Below are 7,234 nucleotides of genomic sequence, written 5' to 3' on the forward strand. Positions count from 1 at the left end.
AAGGGGAAGGTAAAACCTTTTCACTTCCAGTTTCCATCTTCAGCTACCAAAGAACTGCAATATTTCCCCGCTTGAGGCATGGGGCTGCGAACCAAGCAGCAGAACCTCCAGCAAGTTGTCTGTAGGACTGTGTGAGCTGATCTGACGGAAATGATCTCACTAAAAAAAAGGTTATTTTAATTCTAATGGGTTCCTCGGCCCAGCGGACCACCTGCTCCACCTGCGCTGTGGTGACACTGCTGCGGGGACAGTGGGCAGGGCAGGAACGACTGACTAAAATTGAGAGGGAGAAATGGGAACTGCTTGAGCCAGCCTTGCCACTGAGAAAATGGTATGAGACACCATGCCCTCACTCATCTTACTCTTTCCCATTCTCTTTCTTCAGAATTAGCTAATACTGTTGCAAAACCCTAGCAGGCAGAAGAAGAAAGAACTGTTGCATAGAGAACTGTTGACGAGAAAACACGCTCTGGAAATCATTCTGGCAGCTAAATAAGGGCAGCAGAACATTTTCAGATTAATGAAAAATGCATGCAGGATCATCACTGGGACAACCTGGTAATAACAGAACAGACTCCCAAGTAACTACCTGCTCTTGCTCTTCTTTAAGTTAATAACAAAACTTCCATCCAGTAAAAATCATACTGCTACATGCAGTCAATAGAATTTTAAAATATTCAGTTTTCCATTAGTTCAAAAATTGTATGTCCTTGGAGAGATCTTCAAAGTAAAATTGTCTGCTTCCAATAGAAAGAAGTGATTAATTAGACCCACAACAATTGAGGCAGCTTCTAAACTAGCTGTATTTGCAAAACATAAATTTGGCAGCAGGAAGAGAGATTCAAGACCTGAAGGACTCATGTGCAAAAAATGTCAGGTATATTACTGAAATCATAGAAGATTTCTTGTTAGTAAAGTCATACAAGATGCATGTCTGACTGTCAAATGAGGAAGTTGAAGCTGGAGAGCATGAAGAAATTTGATATATTCAATATCAGATTTGTCTCTCATACTGAAGAGCAAGGTGAGGTGGTTGGCCAGCATTGTATCCCCCATGAATAGACACCTACAACTAAAGCTCGCTGCCGGCTGAGCTGACTGCATCCAAGTCTTTCATGTTTTCTGCCAGATCCCAGTGAACGAATTCCCAAGCTAGCCTCTATCCCATATTCCTCCGTACTTAGCAAGTACTTGTCTCATCTCTTTGCAGCACTTTTTATTGTTATTATCTTTGGAGTACGATTGCTTTGGATTGCAGCATTCCTCATTGCGGAAGCTGGTGCTGTGTCACCCCATGTCACTTCACTTCTAAATCCCTTCTCATCACTTCCTCTCGTGAAACAGGGCTGCAGGGAAGCAGTACCCCTAGAGAGGGGCAATAACGAAACTGTGTCAGAAAGTGCTGAAATAAACTTCTCCTGAGGCTGCTTCCCTTTTCTAGGAACAGGACTTCTCCTTTGGACAGAGGGTGCAAAACACCTTTTGCAGGAAAGCGGTGTTGCTGATGTTCATTTTGGGCTCTGCCTGCTGGGCCTGGAGGCACCCACAGGCTCTGCAGCCCCTTCTCCTTCCACCAAGTCTGCACTGATCCACCGCAGCCACATAACCTGGATCCGGCTGCGGCGAAAACAGCTCAGCTGTGAACCTGTGACCTGCCTCTGCCTGTCTGACGATCCCAGGGCTGAGGTTGACCCTGGTTGCCATCACCAGCCCTGCTGTCCTTGCCCTGCCGGCCCGGCATCGCCCTCTGCTCCCACTTGCCCGCCCTTGCAGAGAGCCCCGTCCCACTGCTCACCGACTGTGCTGCTCCCTCTCTTTCCCTGCACGAACACTTTGGACTCCACACTCCAAAAAGGCGAGTATTGCTATCCATTTCAGATGGTTTCAGTAAATACAATCCTGATTCTATTGCTGGAGTTCTTCGCCTCCTTCACAGCCAAAATTGGCATCAGTTGCCAACTGTGATGGTTGCTCATTTAAGATTTGTACTTACTAGTACCGGAAAACGAATGCTAAAAGTCTTGCTCTGGCAGACATCGAGCATAGCTCAAAAGCATATGTGCAGTTTGTTCCAGAGACTCCTCCGCAACGACAGCAAATGGTTTTATTCCGTCTTTAAGGATTTTCTTCATCCAAGGCACTGTGCAAGCCATGACAAATGAGTCACTTTTAACAAACAATTTGTATCAATTAACAATGCTTCACTTCATACTGACAGGCCTCAGGGCTCCACCAGTTATGTGATATTTTTTAATTATGTCTCCAGATATACTCAATCTTCTCTGATGGGAAGAAATGACCACCAGGACAGGTGTTTCTCTCATTTGCCTTTCTTGTACTCATTCTGCCAAATGGCAGAATTAGCATGACTGCCATGAGCTCACTGTAGGATCTACCCCAGTCCTGGCATCCAAGTTAGCCAAACCACCTGCAAGAGTCCCACCACTGAACATACCCGGCCATTCATGTCCAGACTAGTGTCATGGTAACCCAGGTCAGGCACTTCATATTTTGGGGATCATATTCTGGTGCTCCTGGTATGGAGGTGAGCATTGCAGTTTGTCTTAACCCTTAACCTCACTTCTTAGCCCTCCAACGTGACGAACTAGTGCGCCCTGACTACATGGTCTCCTCACTTCTGACCCTTGCAGCCATTACCAGTCCTGACTTTAATGAAAAAACACAGTAAATTGGTTTTCTTTTCAGGCTGTGTAGTTAACACGGAAAGGGGTTTAAATGAGGAATATGAAACTTGGGTAAAGATATAACAGGGTGGGTAAGATCCTTAGAGGACAGCAGCAGCTGGGGCAGGCCGTGTCATGGAGATCATTGAGGAGAGGGAGCAGAGACAGCTGATGCAGGCTGCAACCTCTGCTGGTGCTCTGCACTCACCAGTTTGTGGGGACAGGGACATAAGCACAGACTGCTGTTTCCTCATTATAAAAAAAAGGATTGCAGTGGAAATGTGGATTGCTGGGCCCTGTTGCCTGACCAGGCAAACATGTCATACAATTCTTTTTATGAATTTAATGTACACCACCTTAAAAACTCTTGCTTTATGCTCTTTTTAGCACGCTTGCATGGATGTTCCAGAGAGCACTATTTTAGAAAACAGGAACATCTTCTAATTTCCAACCTATCTGTATTTGTTAGCATGCAAACATTGGCTTGTGCCAACATTGTCCTTTCCCTAAAACGTTCCTACTCCCTCACCATGGTGTAATTATAAATAACATGTGTATCCCCCCTCAGTCTTCCCCATTATTAGAACAATCAAGCTAAGGGCTACCAGCCTTCTCCCAAAATAGACTGCCCATTCTCCTGCCCTCTCAGGGCCTGTTTCGCTTACTCACTGCTATGGTGAATGAGCAGACTGGTTGGCTGTACTCTTTATGTGTCCTCACCAGTGCAAATAGTTCCTAGAATCTCATTTGCCTTTTATATGATTGCCTCCCATGATGATTCATAGCCATTCTTTGATCGGTCAGCACACATGCATCTTCCTCTCCAGCTGGCAATACTAAGGTCCTAATTTATGGAGAGTACTTGTTATTATCAAATATATAGCCTTTTATTTTATTTTATTGAAATTCATCCCATCTCCATGAAATTGGCAAATTTCATGAACACTGCTCCTATTTATTGCACTGAAGTCACTGATGGAAATATTAAAGAAGATGGGTCTTAAGACTGAGGAATTTCCACTACTAGCATCTCCAGACTTCATATTTTGCAGTCAACACTATTCTGTTTCCTGTCCCCACAACACCACAGAGCCGAGATGAGAGGTACTGACTGAAGAGCCTCTGCACACAGAGCATTATCATTATCTTCAGGGAGCTGTGCAAAGAAGGCAATACCAACCCAGACAGATTGCAGTCGAGATCTGGCAGGTGGCTACTTTGTTAGAAGCCAGTGATGGATTAGTTTGATGCCAACCAGAAAACCATTGATATAGTTGTGGTGGAAGTTTGTGAGGTTATTACGAATGCATGGTGGCTGCAAAATGGTCAATTTTTCTATCATCTCTGCAATGATATGTGACTTTAAGAGAACCCAGAGTTTCAGAATGCCACTAACGGCATTCATAAATGTTTCTCTCCATGGAGATGTATGATAGAAATCATATGCACACTTTTGCACTCTAGAGACTCTGTGGACATGTCAATGGGAAAGAATAATACCGAACCATTAAGGCTGGTTTGGTTGACCAGGAGGGCAGATTTGGCCACTTCTATGCCAGCGGATTGAAGCTTGCTGAGCATGCCTGCATGTACCTGTTCTAGTAAGCTGTTAGACTGTTCCCTGGCACATGCCTGGCCCATTGCAGCTAGCACACTTCCTGACTAATTCCTGGGCACAGTTAGAATGGCGTAGGTGGTTTGCAAGCAGCAACCCTCTTTTGGAGGATGAGACAATTTATTAGCATAGATGTTAGCTATTCAATGCCAGTTGGCCTCAGCACCTGGGAATGTTCCTGGGCACATCTGATTTATTAATATAGACATAGCCTTTGTGAACACCACTGTGGGATACCTTGTCATTGTGCACAGTATTAGAGAGCTATATGGCCCATATCTATTTGAATATGAAAGCATCTTTTCCCCTTTAAAAAATATGTGTACCTGCTATTATTTCAGGAGAGTTCAGTGTACCCTCTACTATCCTGGCTTAGGAGGCCATTCCCTGCTATGAGAGCACCTGGTAGGAGCAGGCTCAGTTGTGTACTGAGCTTTTGCTCAATGGAAGCAGAATGTGTATCAGGCAAACTGATAGCAAAATGGTACGGTCTGTAAGCCAGCTTAAGTGCCAGGATGCCCAGTGTTCTTTGAAGTAGTGGGGTAGGAGGTAAATGGCACAACATTTGCAAGCATAATGTGAAGAGCTRTCACCAGAGTGGGATTAGGACACCATCAGTTTGCAGACCTGGCACAGGCGACTAAAAAGCTCATCTGTCATTACTGGGAGCAGTCCAAAAGAGGTAGGCATTGAAAGCACTTTGTGTGCTGGAGCTTCGCATGGCAAGAGGCAGTGCCCAGGGAAATAGCGTGAGGAAATGTGATGCTGCATTACGTTGTCATGTCCATGCCAATTGGCAACTGCTTACTGCTTTATGTAATTTTGAAATCTATTGAAAGTTTGGATGAGCCTTCCTGTTGTGTTTCCTCAAGTACTTATCTGCCAATGGAGAGTGTAACTAAGATGTTTATTAGAGCAGGTAAAAGTGTTTAGAAAGTAATAAAAATAACTTTATTAGGAAGCAATATAGCCAGCTAAGCAGACAATAAATAAAGTTTGCAAATGGCAGCAAAATGGCTGCCATGCTGCCTGGGGAGAGGATCCTGACCCCAAACAGTGTCACTTCCCTGATGATGGAGTTACATGCTATCAACAGATCTGCTTTTCTCCCTTCTGTTGCGTGGGTGGAGGAGGCAGGGGCCGCGTGCCCAAACACATGCCAGTCCTGACGTCCTGACTGACCCAGTGCCTGCCACATCATTTTCCAGGGCTTTCTCAGCTCCAGAGTGCAGAAATGGTGCTGGAGTTATGGAGAGATCTGCTCCACGACCCCCTCTGCTCCCATTCTCGCTTTCCGCTCCCTTTTTCCTCACCYTTCTGCCATGTTTGTGGCACCTTGATATCATCTTGCTCTCTCTGGCCATCAGCAACCTGTCCATATTTCCTCTAGCTACTCACTCATGGTGGTGATTGAGCTCAGACTCAATAAGTACGTCCTGTAGTAAAACCTTACAATTTCTTCTTCTTCCTTGCCTCCCCTGGTGGATTAAGTTCCTTCTTCAAAGTCCCCAGTGGATGCTGCAGCCCAGAAAAGGTGCAAGTTCTGCCATACAACAATGAATGAATCACAATATATTCTTTGTCTGTGGAAAGTAATAAAAGAAAACACCTTTTCATATTCTTTCCCTTAGCAAGGTCACAGCTGGATACCTCTCACAGTTCACTAAGCTGTTATTTCTTCTTTCTATATGTGTCCTACCAGAAGCGTTTGCCTCCCAGGTTGTTAGCTTGCAGAAACAATAGCGATGGCTTAAGATTTCAGTTATTTTTATAAAAATCAAGAAAATATTTTTAGGCTTGGCAGAAAGACACGAAAATCTTCAAACATGACCTTTTTACCAGTTATGGTCTTTATATTACAGTCCATCTATATTAATTTACTGCAGATGCTATGTTAGAAAAGGCAACATTTTCTCGGCTCTGAAATAAAACTTTCTTGCTAAAAAGCTTTTTGTCACTTGGTGACATGAATAAAGAAGGCCTGTAGGTTACAGGAGGAAGTAAGAATCCCACTGACTCCTTTGAGTTCAAAATCATCAGGCTTTATCAGCCAAGAATGAAAAAATATAGGCAAACATAAACAGGATGCTGAACTATGATACAGAAGCCTGTTCACACCAGATCTGCCTTCCCTTTCCACCCCTTGCTCAGAGAGCACACTGAGAGACCAGGTACCACATTAGGGACTTTTCCAGGCAGCACTGCCAACACGGTTTACAATGGAAACTACCCAGCACACTGTCTCAATGCTAGTACCAGTACTGTGTCCTAAACTCAGTATATACTATATGTAGATAGATATAATAGGCATACATAATACAATCACTTCTGTTAAGTCTGCCATTTTAAATACTTAAAAAAGTAGCATTCAGTTAGAGCCTAGTAGAAAAAAAAATAAAGCAACTAGCTGCAGGCTTAGATGTTAGTTCTCTTCATCTTGGACTGCACATGCTAGTGATGGTGACTGGCAAAGAGAAACTCATACCTTCTTCCCTTGACTGAGGTAAAAGCCATCTGAGCAAGTTATATCTACCAAAAGAATTGCATTGGTCGTCAGATCACACAGAGTCTTTCTCCAGGCAGCATCAGCTTGGCATCAGCTGTGACTCCAGTGCTGATGACGTTTCCTCTCTGGTCTGTTTTAAGTTGTACCCAAATGGCCCCACAGACAGCTACTTACATGCTTGCTTCCAGGATCTGTTCTAGAGCTGGGGCCTCATCCTGCTCCCTCTGCTTTCAGAGTTTCCCCCACGGCTGCTGGTGGTCTCATCCCTGCTTTAAAAATCCAATTGGTAGGCTAGAATAGCCATCAGGTATGGCTGTGGATCCCATGTTGGGTGAAGCCCTTGAACTAACTTGTATTAAGGAAATTATCATTGGTGTTTTAACTTGCAACAAGGGCCCAAAACTAGTCTGGAGCAAAGCTTATGTTTGT

The sequence above is a fragment of the Apteryx rowi genome, unplaced genomic scaffold, assembly GCF_003343035.1.
Source record: "Apteryx rowi isolate R43461 unplaced genomic scaffold, aptRow1 scaffold_548, whole genome shotgun sequence".
Classification (NCBI taxonomy): Eukaryota; Metazoa; Chordata; class Aves; order Apterygiformes; family Apterygidae; genus Apteryx; species Apteryx rowi.